Here is a 19,201-nt window from a genome sequence, read left to right as displayed (position 1 = left end):
TGGGGGATACAAACATTTAACTTTTGTAGAAGGGCCCCGTGCTTAGAAAGACCCCATGCTTTGTTTAATACTCTACTGTTGGTGTCTTGAAATTGTTAATTTTTGAACAAGGGGCCTCACAAATTAAGTAGCTGGTCCTAAGTGAAGTGATGGATATACAAAGTTATAGAGCATAATCCTTTAACTCTATCTTTTGTTAGTTCAATCAAATATTTGTTGAATGACTACTATATTTTTAGGTAGCCAAGTGTAGTGATGGGGAAGCCATGCCCACTCAAGGCACGAGAGACCAAAGGAGCAAATATTCTGGTTAGAAACAGAATGGAGTGTAATAGTGTAAGAATGGCCTTGTTAAGGTTTTGGGCACATTCATCCACAGATGCTAACTGGGCACTGCCTAGTAGGGGATGGGCATTGTGTTGAGCGCTATAGCGGATACATACAACTCCTGTCTTCCAGGAGTTTGCATTTCCCAGGGGGAGAAGGAGGGAGTGTAAGTAGTAAAGGGTGAACATGTTGAGGGCAGGTCTCCCTAGCACCCTGCTCAGTACTCAGTACTAAGTCAGCAGTGGATATTGCCTTGCATTATTTTTGATTTATAGGCCAATACTGAAATCAACCTTGTTTATCATCCTATGGGGCTGACAGTGAATATGTAATATTTTTTTGTTTGCTTTGTAGTTTGTTTTGTTCTTTTGAGCATTCACCAGGAAGGTAAGGAAGATAGTGGGAATAAAATTCCCTAAATAGCGGGAGTGATAGGGATAGAAGCTAGGTCCTTTTGGTTTCCTCGTCTGTTAAGTGAGCAGATGATTTCCATCTCACATTAACAGGTCCCTAGAGTCAGTTCTTGTGCCACTCTGCCTCAAGCTGTGAGGCCTCAGTTTCTCTTGTAAAACAGGGGGTGGGCCTAGAGCACCTTTCTGGAAGCCTGTGACTCGGAGGAACACCTGTGGCACTCAGAGGAGTGTGCCCAGATCCTTGAAGCACCAGCTAGGGATGGGGCCTGCGAGGGCAGCGCCCGGAGACTCACCTGTATGCTAAGTATGACTCACCTGCCCTCCCGCCCACTCTTGCTGTTCCAGGAATCACCGCTCCTCCTTCCTCTCGGGGGTCACTTCTGGCCTGAGAAGCCACTAGGGGCCTGGAATGAGGTAACTGTGGGGTGAAGGGCGGGGTTCAAGAGATCCTTTTGGGGTTCTGGCCCTGCGTCTCCAAGCTCTCTGGGTCGGGGGCTCGGTCCCCAAAGCGAGGGCCGGGAAAGCAGGGCAAAGGCGGGAGGCGACTGGAAGAGCGCCCCGGAGGGAGGTGCTGGGAAGGGCGGGCGGCGCCCAGGCCGCGGGGCGGGGGCCAGGGGTGGGGGGCGGGGCAGGGGCGTTGGGCGGCCGACTTCCTCCTCGGAGCCGGACGGGAGGGAGACAAAGCGGCGTCCGTCAGTTTGGAGCCTCGGGAATTTTCCTGTGCTCGTCCCATTCGCCGCAGGTAACTCTTCGCCGGGTTGTGAGCTCCCTAGCGGGGCCGAGGGGCTCTTCGGGCGGGGCGCCATCTCCTCCGTGACGCCGCTGGGAATCGGGCTCCGGGCGGGCACGGTTGGGGCGGCCGGCCCGCCTCCCCTGTGGGGCCTCGGGCCTGGGCCCTGGCGGCCGGGTGGGGCCGGCCTGTTCTGGCGCTCGGGAAGTTGAGAGGCCACGGTGGCTGAGCGTAGCGAGCCTCAGGCCCCGCGCGGCCGCCACTCTTCCTCTCGGAAAGTTTCTCCCGATTCCTAAACTTTGTTCAAGTGGCCTCGGTGCGCGCGCCCGACCCGCGCTGGCCCCCTCGGCTGCCTTCTTGTGAGGAATCTGCGCGTTGATCCCGGCACGGAAAGGTTCGGGAACTGAGTTTTCCGGGGAAGTGATTGTGGTTTGTGGTTTCCGTGGTCGCAGTCCCCCGCCCCCGAAATTTCCCGGTCAGCTGGCCAGGATGTCGCCTGGCCCGCACGTCCGCACACCGCGTCCCCGGCGCGAGCGAACGCGAAAGTTTGTGTGCTCGCTTTCTCTGACCCCGTCTGCTTGGGAAGGTGCGCCACGCCCGTGTGGACTTTCGGCGTGTACCAAGTTAACCTTCGTTATGAGATTACTCAGGCTTCTTGTGCTGGTTCACTGGGAACTCTGAACTCGGATTAGTTCTAGTTCTCCCGATTGGCGTTAGAGGCTCTTTTTGTTGACTTTTAAAGGAGAGTGTGTGTGTGTGTGTGTGTGTGTGTGTGTGTGAATCACTTGTAAAAAATGTCGACTGAATGCCTAACCCAGGCAGGAATGGCTTCCCAATAATGCAGGCGGCAGTTGGCTCAAATCCAGAACTAACACCCTCTTTTTGTCCTCTTGCGTCTTTTTAACATTTTTGTTTGGTTTGTACAGAAGTTAACACTAATTTAGAAAAGACTGTGTTAAGTCTCCGACTAAATTCAGGGTATTTCATATTTATGTTGAAGGGAATGATGTTTTTGTTTTATAAGACAGAAGGAGAAATTATCCATAATCTCTACCCACTTATTTACCCTCCTTGACTTTTATTAAGTTAAAAAATAATTCTCCTCTCCCCCCCCCGCCCCCCCCCCCACACTTTCTTAAGGGCCCACAGATGATTAAGATACGGTCTCTACCCTTAAGAGCTCTCAGTGTGATCGGGAAGGCACATAACACCAGGTGAAGAACAAGGCAGGCAGATTGCATTAAATGCCATATCAGTACTGATGAGGAACTTGTGTGTGGGTCAAATCTTACAGAATACTAATGGTAAGAGAAACTTGGAGAGGTATGGAGAAGGGGGCTAGTTTTGTTTGGATTAGGCCAGAAAAGCTTCTAGGAGGGGGTGGCATTTGAACTGGATGAAAATGAGTAGAGTTATGTCAAGGGAGGAAGTATAAAAGTGTATGGGAGTCTGTGGAATTGTAATATGACTTCTTTTTTTTTTTTTAATATATTTTATTGATATTTCACAGAGAGGAAGGGAGAGGGATAGAGAGCTAGAAACATCGATCAGCTGCCTCCTGCACACCTCCCACTGAGGATGTGCCCGCAACCAAGGTACATGCCCTTGACCGGAATCGAACCCGGGACCCTTCAGTCCGCAGGCCGACGCTCTATCCACTGAGCCAAACCGGTTTCGGCGTAATATGACTTCTTGTTTGCCTTATTCTCTTGGCTCTTCTCACCCGCCCCTCCCCCCAGTCCACTCATAGCGAGGATTCTATCCTATATATCTCAGTCCTTCACACCATTGATGTGGCATTACCCTCACTCCCATAAGTAACTTAGAGATCAGGGGTGCCTTCTTCATCCAAGTTGAGAATCACTTCTCTGCACAGGCTTCCTGTTATCAAATTGACATGTTAAAGTCCAAGCTTATATTTTTTTATTTAAAAAATATTTTTATTGATTTTAGTGAGGGAGAGAGAAAAAGAAACATCAATGATGAGAGAGAATCATTGATCAGCTGTCTCCTGCACACAACCTACTGGGGATCTAGCCCACAACCCGGGCATGTACCTTGACCTTCTATTTCCTAGGGTTGCCACTCAACCACTGAATCACACAAGCCAGGCCCAAGTTTCTACTTTTTTTTTTTTTTTTTTAAATAAAGTAACACTTTAAAAAAAGTAAAAAAAATATTTTTATTGATTTCAGATATGAAGGTAGAGATAGAAACATCAATGATGAGAATCATTGATCAGCTTCTCCTGCACACCTCCTACTGGGGATCGAGCCCACCACCTGGGCATGTGTCCTTGATCGGAATCAAACCCGGGACCCTTCACTCCCCAGGCCAAATTTCTATCCACTGAGCCAAATCAGCGAGGGCCCAAGTTTCTACTTCGTTTTTTTTTTGTTTTTTTTTTTTAATTTAATAAATCTTTGTTGTTCAGATTATTACAATTGTTTCTCCTTTTCCCCCCATAGCTCCCCTCCACCTGGTTCCCACCCCACCCTCTGCCATTACCTCCCCGCCACTGTCCTCATCCATAGGTGTACGATTTTTGTCCAGTCTCTTCCGGCACCCCCCATACCCCTTTCCCCCTGAGAATTATCAGTCCACTCCTTTTCTATGCCCTTGATTCTATTATATTCACCAGTTTATTCTGTTCCTCAGATTTTTTTAAATTTTTATTTTATTTTTTTAAAATAAATCTTTATTCAGATTATTACAATTGTTTCTCCTTTTTCCCCCCATAGCTCCCCTCCACCCGGTTCCCACCCCACCTTCTGCCCTTACCTTCCCCCCACTGTCCTCATCCATAGGTGTATGATTTTTGTCCAGTCTCTTCCTGAACCCCCCCATACCCTTTTCCCCCTGAGAATTATCAGTCCACTCCCTTTCTATGCCCCTGATTCTATTATATTCACCAGTTTATTCTGTTCCTCAGGTTTTTAATTCACTTGATGTTTAGGTTCACTTGTTGATAGATATGTATTTGTTGTTCATAATTTTTATCTTTACTTTTTTCTTCTTCCTCTTCTTTAAGAATACCTTTCAGCATTTCATATAATCCTGGTTTGGTGGTGATGAACTCCTTTAGCTTTTTCTTATCTGTGAAGCTCTTTATCTGCCCTTCAATTCTGAATGATAGCTTTGCTGGGTAGAGTAATCTTGGTTGTAGGTTCTTGCTATTCATCACTTTGAATATTTCTTGCCACTCCCTTCTGGCCTGCATAGTTTCTGTTGAGAAATCAGCTGACAATCGTATGGGTGCTCCCTTGTAGGTAACTAACTGTTTTTCTCTTGCTGCTTTTAATATTCTCTCTTTGTCTTTTGCTCTTGGCATTTTAATTATGATGTGTCTTGGTGTGGTCCTCTTTGGATTCCTTTTGTTTCGGGTTCTGTGCGCTTCCCGGACTTGTAAGTCTATTTCTTTCACCAGGTTGGGGAAGTTTTCAGTCACTATTTCTTCAAATAGGTTTTCAGTATCTTGCTCTCTCTTCTTCTGGCACCCCCATAATTCTGATGTTGGTACGCTTGAAGTTGTCCCAGAGGCTCCTTACACTATCTTCAACTTTTTGGATTCTTTTTTCTTTTTGCTTTTCCGGTTGAGTGTTTTTTGCTTCTTTGTATTTCAAATCTTTGACTTGATTCTTGCATTCCTCTAGTCTGCTGTTGGGTCTCTGTATAATATTTTTTATTTCAGTCAGTGTATGTTTAATTTCTAGTTGGTCCTTTTTCATATCCTCGAGGGTCTCGCTAAATTTATTGGCCTTTTCTAGGATATTCTTGAAAAGCCTTATAACCGTGGTTTTGAATTCTATATACATTCATTTGTTTTCCTCCATTTCTTTTGTTTGTGATCTGTTTCTTTGTCTCTGCATTTTTGCTGCTTCCCTGAGTTGGTAGGGTAGCTTTGTGTGCTAGGTTTCCTATATGGCCCAGTGGGTCAGCCTCCCCATTTAACCTGAGGTGGAAACTCTTGATGCACCCTTTTGTGGACTGTGTGTACAGCCTTGTTGTAATTAAGTCTTGATTGTTGTTGGTATCACTGGGAGGAATTGACCTGCAGGCTAGTTGGGTGTGAGGATCAGCTGTGTCTACACTGGGTGAAGTTCGGTGTTGGAGACAACTTTATAGGATCAGACTTGCCAAATTGCAAAAGCCTCTGTGCTCAGCTTGGATGGGGCAGAGTCTCAGGGCGGAGCAGATAGTCTTGGCTTCCCATCAGCCCTGCCCTTGCGTGCGTGTGCCTCCAGACCTCTGCCTTCCGCGGCTCTCCTGAGTTTCCGTCTGACAGTCCAGATTCCCCCCGTAAGAGCCTGGGTCCCCAGGGGCTCAGCCAGAACTGGGGTTCAGTGAAGTCAGGAGCTTTCGACTCCCTTCCACTAGGGAAAGCCTGCGGCAACCTCCACATTCAGTCTTCTCTGCGAGCACTTGCGTGCGCGCGCCTCCAGACCCCTGCCCACTGCGGCTCCCCTGAGTCTCCGAGTCTCTGTGTGCCTTTCTCTCTACCTGACAGTCCAGACTCCCCCTGTATGAGCCTGGGTCCACGGGGTTTCGCCTGGAACTGGGGTTCAGTGCAGTTGGAACTGGGGTTCAGTGCAGTCGGGGGCTTCCTTCCCCCTCCTGCCAGAGAAATCAGCCAGGCACTCAGCCGCCCTTCCTCTCTGTGCGCGTGTCTCCGTACCTCAGCCCTTCGCTGCTCCTCTGATTCTCCGTGAGCTTTTCTCTTTCCTTCTAGTTGTAGAATTTCCAGTCAGCCAGCTTTCCTGTGGTTCTGGATGATGTCCGTTCTGTCTTTTAGTTGTAGTTTTGAAATTGTTGTGCGAGGCAGCAGTTTAGGTGCTAACCTATGCCGCCATCTTGGTTTCTCCCCCAAGTTTCTACTTTGAGTAAAGGTCTTACCTGACCCCCTGGTCAATTGTGCACCAAAGAACTACTTGGGTGTTCCAGGGGCTTCTCAAACTCAGCATGCCCAAAATGAGACATCTTTTTTTCTGGAGACCTAAACCAGAGGTGGAGATCAGTAATTGATAGGGCAGTGGAATTTCTTTGAGAACATAACAATAGTGTGAGACAAGACAAACATACCTGGTTGTTGGGGGTGGTAGTATGTATGCTATTGAAGATCTGAACAGAGGGAAGAGGGTCCTCTGGTCCTGTGCTGTGTAAAAGTTCTGAGACAGGAAAGAACTCCATGTGTTTAGAGACCTAAGAGAAGACCCGTGTAGCTTGAATACTTTTGGGGTGATGAGGAGAGGACTCGCATGAGATTGCCAGGAAATGCTAGGTCACATGTTTGGATTTTACTCTAAGAGCTCTAAGAAGCAGTTTCATGCTCTGATTTCCTTTTTAAGAAGATCACTAGTACTAGTGCTTGCAGGGCTTGTATTTGTATACAGTGGAAGTGTAGGGAGTTACGCTAGGAAGATGGAGTGAAGATGTTAGAGATGAAGGAGCTGTATTTTGGAGAAATGAGAGAGGGCTTAAATATGGATTGGGTGTAGGTGGTCTAGGCTTACCTGTAACTTGTTTTCTAAGTGATGCACCCTGCAAGAATACATCTTCCCCATTTATATTTTACTAGAGGCCCGGTGCACGAAATTCGTGCATAGGGGGCGGGGGGTGTTCCTCTGCCCAACCTGCACCCTCTCCAATCTGGAACCCCTCGAGGGATGTCCAACTGCCCGTTTAGGCCCGATCCTACTGGGATCGAGCCTAAACGGGCAGTTGGACATCCCTCTCACAATCCAGGACTGCTGGCTCCCAACTGCTCACCTGCCTGCCTTCCTGATTGCCCCTCACCGCTTCTGCCTGCCAGCCTGATCACCCCCTAACCACTCCCCTGCCAGACTGATTGATGCCTAACTGCTCCCCTGCCAGCCTGTTTGCCCCTAACTGCCCTCCCCTGCAGGCCTGGTCACCCCTAACTGCCCTCCCCTGCAGGCCTGGTCCCCCCCAACTGCCCTTCCCTGCAGGCCCGGTTGCCCCCAACTTCCCTCCTCTGCTTGCCTGGTCACCCCCTAACTGCCCTCCTCTGCAGGCTTGATCGCCCCCAACTGCCCTCCCTTGCAGGCCTGGTTCCTCCCAACTGCCCTTCCCTGCTGGCCTGATCACCCACAACTGCCCTCCCTTGCCGGCCTGATCCCTCCCAACTGCCCTCCCCTGCTGGCCTGATCACCCACAACTGCCCTCCCTTACACGCCTGGTCCCTCCCAACTGCCCTCCCCTGCTGGCCATCTTGTGGTCGCCATCTTGTGTCCATATGGGGGCAGCTATCTTGTGTTGGAGTGATGGTCAATTTGCATATTATTCTTTCATTAGATAGGATTAGATAGGATAGAGGCCTGGTGCATGGGTGGGCGCCAGCTGGTTTGCCCTGAAGGGTGTCCCGGATCAGGGTGGGGGTTCCCTTGGGGCGTGGGGTGGCCTGGGTGAGGAGCCTCTGGTGGTTTGCAGGCCGGCCACGCCCCCCAGCAACCCAAGCGGAGGCCCTGGTATCTGGGATTTATTTATCTTCTACAATTGAAACTTTGTAGCCTGGAGCAGAGCCAAGCCTTCTGCTCAATCCGTGGTGGCACCATTTCTGTTGGGATTTATTTATCTTCTGTAATTGAAACTTTGTAGCCTTAAGTGGAGGCCAAGGCAGGCCGGGGCTGCAGAAGATTGGCTTCCTCCATCGCCGGGGCAACCCAAGCCTCCTGCTCTCTCCAGCTCTGTGGCTGCTGCCATTTTTGTTGGGATTTATTTATCTTCTATCACTGAAACTTTGTAGCATTGAGTGGAGGCCTGGGCCGGCAAGGGCAGGCGGAAAGCTCGGCTTCGTCCATTGCTGGGGAAACCCAAGCCTACTTCCTGCTCTCTCTGTGGCTGCAGCCATCTTGGTTGGGTTTATTTGCATATCCATTCCTGGTTGGCTGGTGGGCGTGGCTTATGGGTGTAGCGGAGTTACGGTCAATTTGCATATTACTCTTTTATTAGGTAGGATCATTTTCATGATGAACTCTTAATAATATCTCTGGACTCAAATTAGCACTTTACTTTCTGGTAGAAAACCTCTTCTCACCGGATGGTGTACTCCATTGTACTATACTATTTATTGATGTCTGTCTTTGCCTTTCCTGCTGTAAAGTGAGCCTGTGAGCATCTTGAAGAGAGGGATGGATAGCTTTTAGCCTTTGGCATAGTAAGAGTTGTGGAGTGCAAATTAGATACTTTGTTGAGTGGAGGAGGAAAGAGTCTTTTCTGTCTGGAGTATAGCTTGTGGGTGGAATTATGGTAGATGAGGAAACAGTCAGATTATGGAGGACCTTATAATATATTGCTGTTTTGGGCAAATTGAGAACCATCTCCATTTCATTTTTCTTCTTTTCTATCCAGATCTAATCAGAGATGACTTCTCCAGCTTATATAAATTCTTTTTTTCCAGTCTCTATGTTTTTACTCTAGTTTAGATTATCCTTTAATTTTGAACTTTTATTCTTTTATATATGAAACTACTTGTTTTCTGGATAAATTGTTTTGTTCGTTGCCTTTTATATATTTTTTTCTGTGCCTGGAGCACCCCTCTTTTTTCCCCTCATCCATCTGATAAATTCATTTTTTTTAAAAAAACCCACCTTAGACGTGGCTGCCTCTGGGTTTTCTCTTGGATCTCAGTGCTTCTTGGATACCTTGTACAAATTCTGTGGTTGCATCTTTTATATTGTTTGGTAAATATTTTTAAGGTATGACTTCCAGTTGGGGTTTTTAGAAGTGGGGTCTAGGCCTTCACTTTTTTAACCCTCACCAGAGGATTTGTTTTTATTGATTTTAGAAAAAGGGAAGGGGGAGGGAGAGAGACAGAGAGAGAGAGAGAGAGAGAGAGAGAGAGAGAGAGAGAGAGAGAAACAAACAATGATGTGAGAAACGTCGATTAAACTGTAACCTAGGTATGTGCCCCGACCAGGAGTCAAACCTGCAACCTTTTGGTGCATGGGATGTCGCTCCAACCAACTGAACCACCGGCCAGAGCTAGGCCTTTAATTTTGATACAATCTTAAGACATTAAAGTATAACATACATAAAAGTATAACATACATGTAGAAAGTGTTCACATCATGAGTACTTGCTTAAGGAATTATTTGAGTGAATACCACCCATATCCACCATGCAGGTGAAGAAACAGAAAATTACCAGTACTCCAGGGATCCCTTTTTGTTCCATTGCAGTCACTACCAACCCTTCCTCTCCCTTCAGTTTTTATTTTTTTCTTGCCTGGAGCACCCCTCCTTTTTCCCTAGTTGGGGTGGTGGTATGTATGCTATTGAAGGTTGCAAATACTTCCTGAGACATTAAGGTTGCTCAGTATTTGCTGAAGTTAGTTGAATTTCTTCCTGTCTTCCCCTTCATCATTCAGTCTTTTTTCATACAAGCAGTACTCTCATTTGAGAAACTTATCGCTATCTTGTTGTTGCAATGGTTAGGCTCTTAGATTGGCATTGCCATTCAAGGTCTTCTAAAATCTTGCCCTAATTTACTTTTTTAGGCTATTTTCTACTGTAAATTGTTGCTATATGTCCTTTGCCAGGCATTTGTACTGGGATTTTCCATTCTTCCTTTGACACAAATGCTGTCCATCTCTCTGATTAACATGTTTGTTTTCATTGAGACATTGATTATCATTGTTGAAAGTGATCTTTAATTAATCTGAAATTCTAAAATTTGCACCTGATTATGATATTCTCACTCATATATCCTGTTTTTGTGTGTGCTAAAATACACAAAAAATTTACCATTTTAACTATTTATGTGTATACTTCAGTGTCATTACATTCACATTGTACAACCATCACTATCATCCATATCCAGAACTTTTTTCATTTTCCCAAACTGAAACTCCACATTCATTAAATAATAATTTCCATTTTCTGTCCTCCAACCCCTGGCAACCTCGATTGTACTTTTTGCCTATTTGAATTTGACTACTGTAGGTGCCTCATATAAGTGCATTATACAGTATTTGTACTTTTGCACCTGTCTTATTTTACTTAGCATGATACCTTTAAGGTTCACCTGTGTTGTAGCATGTGTCAGAATTTCTTTTTAAGGCTGAATAATATTCCATTATTTATGTATTGATGGACACTTGGGTTGCTTCCACTTTTTGGCACTCATGAATGTTGCTCTGAATATGATTGTACAAATCTGTATTTGCATTCCTGCTTTTAAGTCTTTTGAATATATTACCAGAAGTGGAATTTCTGGGTCATATAATAATTTTATGCTTATATTTTTGAGGAACTGCCATACTGTTTTCCACAGTAGCTGTTCCACTTTACATTTTTACCAGGTTTATATTAGGGTTTCAATTTCTCCACATGCTCACCAACACTTATTATTTATTTATTTAATAAAATAGCCATCTAATGGATGTAAGGTGATAGCTCATTGTGGTTTTGATTTGCCTTTCTCTAATGATTAGTGATGTTGAGCATCTTTTAAATTGTTTGTTGTCCATTTGTATATTTTCTTTGAAGAAATCTCTATTCAAGTTCTTTGCCTAATTTAATCAAGTTGTTTTTGTTGTTGTTGAGTTGGAGTTCTTTAAATAGTTTGGATATTAATCACTTATTAGGTATGTGACTTACAACTATTTTCTCCCATTTTATAGGTTGTCTTTTTACTCTGTTGATAATGTCCTTTTGATACTGGACACTAAACAGTTTTCAGGCTGCCTGCCACTACTTGAGCCAAATTAAGCAGAGACAGGGTTGAATCATGTGAGTATTTATTCCAATAATTCTGGTAGTTTGGAGAGAGCAGATCATCTCCCAACCCCTACTAGCTGGCTGATTATATAGGGATTAGAGGCTCGGTGCACAAATTTGTGCATGGGTGGGGTCGGGCTGGCCAGCCCCGATGGGGGCCCATTGGGCCGGGCTGGGCTGGTGGTGGTGGGGGGAAGGGGAGGGACTGCGGGTGGATGGCCGGCCGGCCCCTCCCCCAGTCAGGGTTGGGGGAGCCAATCGGGGCCTGGATCAGGCTGGTTGGCTGCCGCAGTGTGCATCATAGCCACTGGTCATTCCGGTTGTTCTGCCGTTCTGGTTGCTGGGCTTTTATATTTATACTAATAAAAGGGTAATGTGCTAATTAGACTGGACGTCTTCCGGACGACCTTATGGACATCCATGCAAAGCCATGGTGGCGGGGCCAAGGCAGAGGCAGTTAGGGGTGATCAGGTCAGCAGGGAAGATCAGTTAGGGGGATCGGGCCGGCAGGGGAGAGCAGTTAGGGGGATCAGGCTGGCAGGGGAGAGCAGTTAAGGGGATTAGGCTGGCAGGGAAGAGCAGTTAGTGAGGTCAGGTCAGCAGGGGAGAGCAGTTAGTGGGGTCAGGCTGGCAGGCAGACATCCCCCTGAGGGGTCCTGGATTAGAGAGGGTGCAGGTCAGGTTGAGGGATCCTGCCCCTCCCCCCCCCCCCCGCTTGCATGAATTTTGTGCACCGGGCCTCTAGTATATAGATAAGGAATAAGGATAAGGAAGAAGGGCTATGTACAAGGGGAAGAGGGGCAGTATAAAGGCTGCAGGGTCCATGGTCTGTGCATCTCTTTTCCAAGATCTTGAAATCCGATAACAAGGTAGTTAATCTCCTGTGATGTTAAACACAGCTCAACCTGTTCCTGGGTCCTGAGAATGGTCAGCATCCCTGAGGCAAACTCTCAGAGAGGGTCAGAGTCCAGCAATCAAGTCAAAGCGTGTCCTGTCCTTGGTCTGCTCTCAAAATGTGTTTTCTTTTCTGAGAAATGGACCCATCTGGACTCCAAGGTGTCTTGTCTTTTTATGGCCCTGTTTTTCTTCTTGCAACACATCCTCCAGTTTTCCAGGGTATGTAAGGTTAATAATCATTAAACAACTGTGGTTCTATTCCTATTATGTGCCCCTTCCCCTATCACTTTGACTCAAAATTGTTTTTTAGTTGTTGAGTTGTAAGAGTTTTAAAAATAATCTGGGTATTTAAAACAATGTTGTTATTGATTTCAGAAAGGAAGGGAGAGGGAGAGAGAGATAGAAACGTCAATGATGAGAGAGAGTCATTGATTGGCTGCCTCCTGCACGCGCCCTCCTGGGGATTGAGCCTGCAACTCAGGCAGGTGCACTGGGAATCGAACTGAGAACCTCTGGTTCATGGGTCAGTGCTCAAACACTGAGCCACACCAGTTGGGCTAAAATATTCTGAATATTAATCCCTTATCATATATGATTTGCAAATACTTTTTCCCATTTTATAGGTTGTCTTTTTACCCTGCTGATAATGTCCTTGGATGCACAAAAGTTTTAAATTTTTGTCAAGTCCAGTTTATCTATTTTTTTCTTTTGTTGCCTGTACTTTTGCTGTCATATCTAAGAGATCATAGCCATATCCAACATCATAGAACTTTTCTCCTATTCTCTCCCTCCCCCCCCATCAGCTGAACTGTGGGAATCTTGAGGGCAGGAACTAGATTCCTTTGTAGCGACTTTACCTTCCAGCACAGTGAACACATGGTAAGCAAGGAAGACCTGGGGAGAGAATTAAAAAAAAAAAAAGAAATTCTTAACAAATCATAATAAACAATAAAGAGTTATGTGGTAGGGTGTCTTCTGCTGTTGCTAATTTGTCATTGATTATATGTCTATTACCTGATGGCTGGTGATCATGTGCTTTTTTGATTTTTTAATGTTATGAGTACCAGCCTGAGAGTGAACTTTGTCATCTGTGTAATGAATAAGATGATTTATAAAGGACTAGTGACCCAGTGCATGGATTCGTGCACATTGAAGGGAAATTAATTAGAAGATGGCTGGCGGGGTGGGACTGGGTGAGACAGGCCAGATATGCCCTGGAGCCAACCTCCTGAGGTCCCTCCCTGGCCAGCCGCACCTGGGGTGGTGCCGAGGCTCGAAGGGTGTCGGCAGAGTGAGTGGGGTCCCTCTGGTAGGTGGGGTCCCTCGGCCTGGCCTGCGGGGATCAGGCCGAAACTGGCTCTCTGACATCCCCTGAGGGGTCCCAGAGTGCGAGAGGGCACTCTGCAAAGTTGGTGTCGTACAGGGTGTGGAACACAAACACAAGTGTGCAGTAAACCAGATTCGGGGCTGACAGTGCCCCAGCAACAACATAACCCACAGCTGAAGATGGAATTGCATGGCCCCATGAGGAATCGGGTTCCCTCCTCTCTGGTTTCAGGGTGCATCACCTGAGAAGCCTGAGAACCGCCGCTGCCAAATCACTGCAGTTGGGCGGCTCCTGTGTTGATTGTCTGCTCCCTGGTGGTCAGTGTGTGTCATAGATACTGGTCGGAGGGACACTTAGCATATTAGCCTTTTATATGTATAGATATTTATTTTAGCCTCTAATGTGATAAAATGCTAATTTATTCATTTATGGAGTGTTGGACAGAACAAATTTTTATCCATATTAAGTGGATTGTCTGACGAATAAAACCAGTAAACTAGTTCAGTATTTAAATAGCATTAAGTTGCTGACTTACTTTCCTTAAGATTCTTCTAGACCAGCCATGGGCAAACTACAGCCCGCGGGCCAGATCTGGCCCGTTCGGCTGTTCTATCCGGCCCGCGGAGCTGAAAGAGCGGAGGGTTCTCTTGCTCTCCCCTCAGCTCCTTTACTTTGAATTTATATTAGTTCACACAAACACTCCATCCATGCTTTTGTTCCGGCCCTCCGGTCCAGTTTAAGAACCCATTGTGGCCCTCGAGTCAAAAAGTTTGCCCACCCCTGTTCTAGACTGTAAATTCTTTTGTCAGATGCTGAGCTTCAAGGCAATTACATTCTTTTGTATATCCCCGTCTTCTGTGATACCTGACTTAGTTCTAAACCCATAGCAGATAATAAATACCGAATTAGTTATAGTAGATGTACTTAAGGCTATATGTAGAATTGTGTCATGTTGATATGGGGGTGAATGGGAGAAGGCATGGCTTTATACCCAATTTATTAAAGTTTAATAATTTTTTTAAGTAAAGCTCATTTATATCACCTAGAGATAAATACTGTTAATATCCTGATGTGTACCCACTAATCTTTTTTCTAGGCATGTATATTGATTATAACTTTTATAAAAACAAGATTTTACATTATGCTTTTTCTAATCTGCTGTCTATGGATCATTACTTGAACATTTCCTGTATTAATAGCTTAAGATTAATCTTTATGTACTGCTTAAGAAAAAAGAAAGACTGCCAAAAAACTAGGAAATGCCATCAATAGTAAGATATCCAGATTTTAGACTTAAAAATGTGAAATGCCTATGTTTTAGAATTGATGAAATATGGTTAATTGCACAATGCTAACATAGTGGTTTTTTTTGCCTTTGATCAGGTTTTTATGCAAAACTAGTGTCCTGGTGCATGGATTCGTGCACATTGAAAGGAAATTAATTAGAAGAAATATTTTAATATCACTATTTGCATCTTGCTAATGAAAAGAAAATAGGATTCTACCAAGTCTCCTATCTACCGGTACCTACTCCAGGACTTCTGTGAGGATCAAATGAGATGAGGCATGGGAAAATGCTTCACAAACATTTGGTTTAACTATAAAATGTTTGCACCTGGCTATAAAGCAAGTTGGGTTCCTGGGCTTAAAAAAGTCCAAGTAGGCTAGTCGCTAGGGAGAGGAAGCTGGGCATTGCTACGCGACGTTATTACCAGGCGCCCACAGCCACCATTGCTGGACTGGGCTGGGCTAGGCTAGGCTATGGGCCGCATTTTGTGCCATGAGGGTCTTGGCAGCGTTGGCTACGATTTGGTGGGCTGTTGCTCTGGGGTGGTGGCAGGGCCTGTGTCTCACTTGGGGGAAGCTGAGTGTTGCTTTGTCAGTGCCAGGTCTGCGGTGCCATTTCTTTGTAAATGGCCAGTGAGGTCATGGCAGTTCCTGTATTGAGTGTCTGCCCCCTGGTGGTCAGTGTGCATCATAGCTACCGGATGGACACTTAGCCTTTTATATGTATAGATCAGCTGTGCAAAGTGATTTGACTTTTATGGAATAAATAAATTTAAGTTTATGCCACAAGCGTCTTTTCTTCTGTAGTGGGCTTCTTTTCTGTGGGGTTTTCAGGTGCTGGTTTCTTGATAGCTGTAGCTTTTTCCCCACCAAAAACTTCTGCTTCATGATGCCAACAGCCTTCTTTCTTCTCTACCACAGGCATCTTGCTTGGAACCTCCTTCTCATCTAATTTGACTTCTAGCACTGCAGCTGCTGCTGCTGCTGCTTTATCCATCTGGAGCTTGTGGTTCTAGGCCTGATGAAGAATGGTGCTCTGGTGCATGGTCTTTGTATATGGGGTTAGCCTCAACATGATTTTCAGGTTTTCCAGTGGATTCTTTTTCAGGACTCTGCTATGAATCTTCTTGTGTGGTGCTTTGGATCTCTGGGCATTTCAAGATTCTGCTAAAATATGTATTGAGCTTCTTGTGAATGGGAAGGTTGTAGTTACTACTGAGGGAGGCAGCTTTATGCCAGGTGCCATACAGATCATCTTAATTTGTGGAAAGCACTTTCAATCCAAATGCAGACATGGCCCACATCCCCACCAGGAGCAAGTTTCAAAATGTTCACTTTGCTTACATGAAGCAGAATAATTCCAGGAATGATTCTTCTGAAGGCTTTGATACCATTGTCCTCATAGATGATCCAAGGTCCCCTGTGCTGGATATGATGACTGTTTCTCATTTTGCCTTATTAGCTCTCATTACCTTCATTCACTTAGAGGAATAGACCTTTTTGATATCAGTCCAGGTCTAAGGATTCTTAAGAAGCAAATCAGCCTCCTTGGTTTTCTTGTAGCCTTCAACTTTATCTTCTACCACCAAAGGAAGTTCAGGAACTTCCTCAATATGATGACCTTTAGAAATGACTAGTGCTGGGAAGGCTGAGGCAGCCAGGGCAGAGCGATGGCATATCACTACTGTGTTGTGTTCATTCAGTGCCAATGGTGCCAGGTTTTGGTTGATGCAAACATGCAGCCTCCATAACACATATTTCCAAAAGCACCCTGGCCAGAATGATGAGTTTGACCACCTCCAACTATGGGATTGGAGCCACAGTACCCCAAGACTCAGCATGTTTTGATGATCTGCCAATTCACTGACAGCTTAGGGCCATCTATTGCTTTTGTGCAAGTTGGTGTGAGCAAAGTTCACAATATCTGGTCGCATAGGAGCCTCGGATGCAGCAGGAAAGTGACATTTTTGCCTGATGATTCCACCTTTTTAGAGTACACTGATATTAGTGGATGAGCACATGCCATGGCATGAGAGGAGAAGGCCATAATCCTCTCAACCTGGTGGCTCCCATAGGAAAAAGTAACAACATATTAATGATCCCCTCCTATTTTATTATGTAGCTTCTTTGATTAAGTTAGACATTTAGTTTGCTTCCAGAGCTGCTTTAATTTGTAGGTAAATCTTTTGCCCATGCTTGATTATTTCTTTTTTTTAAAAAAATATATTTTTATTTTTTACAGAGAGGAAGGGAGAGGGATAGAGAGTTAGAAACATCGATGAGATAGAATCGATCAGCTGCCTCCTGCACACCTCCTATTGGGGATGTGCCTGCAACCAAGGTATATGCACTTGACCGGAATCGTACCTGGGACCTTTCAGTCCATAGCCAAAGCTCTATCCACTGAGCCAAACTGGCTAGGGCTTTATTATTTCTTTAGGAAACTTCCTAGAAGTGGAATTCCCAGGTAGGGGGAGGTGGGAAGACTTGCTACACTTTAGAAAAGTTTTTATTGTGGTTAAATATACATACAAAATTTACCATTTTAACCATTTTCAAGTGTTCAGTGGCATTAAGTAAATTTACAGGGTTGTGCAACCATCATCACTATTCATTTTCAGAACTTCATCATTCTAAATAGGAACCCTGTACCCATTAAACCAGTGGTCGCCAACCGGTGGTCCGTGGACCACTGGTGGTCCGTGAGGTCCGAAAGGTTGACGATGGCTGCATTAAACAATAACTCCTCATCCTCCCCTTTCCCCAGTCCCTGGTATACTCTGTTCATTCTTTCTCTATGAATTTGCCTATTCTAGGTACTTCAGAAAAGTGGAAACATATAATAAATTCCTTTTGTGTTGGGTTTATATCACTTAGCATAATGTCTTCAAGGTTCATGCATGTTGAAGCATGTACCAGAATTCCCTTCCTTTTTAAGGCTGAATAAAGTTTATTATATACATATAACACATTTTGTTTATCCATTCATTTGTTGATGCACACTTAGATAGCAAAATTTTAGCTACTGTTAATAATGCTGCTGGAGCCAAAACTGGTTTGGCTCAGTGGATAGAGCGTCGGCCTGCAGACTGAAGGGTCCCGGGTTCGATTCCGGTCAAGGGCATGTACCTTGGTTGTGGGCACATCCCCAGTAGGGGGTGTGCAGGAGGCAGCTGATCGATGTTTCTCTCTCATCGATGTTTCTAGCTCTCTATCCCTCTCCCTTCCTCTCTGAAAAATATCAATAAAATATATTAAAAAAAAAATAATGCTGCTGGAACACAGGTGTACAAATATCTCTTTGAAACCCTGCTTTCAATTAATTTGGATATATACCCAGAAGTGGAATTGTTCGATTATATAGTAAATTTATTTCTGTTTTTTTTTTTTTTTTTTTTTTTTTTTTTTTTTTTAGCAACCACCATACTGTTTTACAATAGCTATACCATTTTACATTCCTACCAGCAGTGCACAAGAATTCTAATTTCTTCAAATCCTTACCAGCATGTATTTTCTTTTTGTAGTAGACATCCTAATGAGTATGAAATGATATCTCATTGTAGTTTTGAATTGCATTTCTCTAATGATTAGTGGTGCTGAGTATCTTTTCATGTGTTTTTGACCATTCGTGTATTTCTGGAGAAATGTCTATTCAAGTCTTTTGCACATAATCAGGTTGTTTGGTATTTAAAAAATATATATTTTTAATGATTTCAGAGAGGAAGGGAGAAAGAGAGAGAGATAGAAACGTCAGTGATGAGAGAATCACTGATCGGCTGCCTCCTGCACACCCCTGACTGGGGATCAAGGTCGCAACCCAGGCATGTGCCCTTGACCTGGGACTCTTCAGTCTGGAGGCTGACACTCTATCCACTGAGCCAAACCAGCTAGGGCAGGTTTTTGGTATTTTGATTGTTTAAATTTTAGGAGTTCTCTATTCTAGATGTTAATCCTTTATCACAGCACCACCAGTGTGGCTCAGTGGTTGAGCGTCGACCCATACACCAGGGGGTCACGGTTTGATCCCTGGTTAGGGCACATGCCTGGTTTGCAGGCTCGATCCCTAGTAGGGGGCATTCAGGAGGCAGCCAATCAATGATTCTCATCATTGATGTTTCTCTCTCTCCCTCTCCCTTCCTCTCTCTGCAATCAATAAAAAACAACATAATCCTTTATCACATATATGATTTGCAAATATTTTCATCCATTAACTGGATTGCCTTTTCATTTTGTTCATGTCCTTTGATACTCATTTTCATTTTGAAGTCCAATATATCTATTATTTTCTTTGGTGTCATATCTAAGAAATCATTGACAAATCCAGGGTCATGAATCTTTTGCCCTATGTTTTCTTCTAAAAATTTTATTGTTTTAGCTCCTACATTTAGGTCTTTGATCCATTTTGAGTGAATATTTGTATATGGTATTAGGTAATGTTCCAATTTCATCCTTTTCCAGTTGGATTTACAGTTTTCTCAGCAGC

The 19,201-nt window shown here is 44.7% G+C and overlaps 1 protein-coding gene and 1 pseudogene across 4 annotated transcripts in view; one reads left to right on the top strand and one right to left on the bottom strand.

The window, feature by feature from the left end:
- Positions 1-1,358: 1,358 nt before the first annotated feature.
- CTNNA1 (catenin alpha 1) overlaps positions 1,359-19,201 on the top strand; it is a 198,832-nt gene continuing 180,989 nt past the window's right edge. Inside the window, exon 1 of one of the 3 annotated variants that reach the window (XM_080672996.1) lies at positions 1,359-1,482. The gene's annotated coding sequence lies outside the window, so the exon portion shown is untranslated. Of the gene's footprint in view, positions 1,483-1,527; positions 1,865-11,110; positions 11,220-19,201 lie in introns of those variants that run through there. The other 2 variants (XM_080672997.1, XM_080672998.1) reach the window with 2 other exon arrangements.
- Positions 15,497-16,744, bottom strand: LOC308250998 (large ribosomal subunit protein uL4-like; annotated as a pseudogene). The gene has a single exon. The product of its transcript is annotated as a large ribosomal subunit protein uL4-like (transcript).

The sequence above is a fragment of the Plecotus auritus genome (genome assembly GCF_963455305.1).
Source record: "Plecotus auritus genome assembly, chromosome: 6".
NCBI lineage: Eukaryota > Metazoa > Chordata > Mammalia > Chiroptera > Vespertilionidae > Plecotus > Plecotus auritus.
Note: the sequence above shows the minus strand (reverse complement) of the source record. Positions and strands in the feature narration are given on the sequence as shown.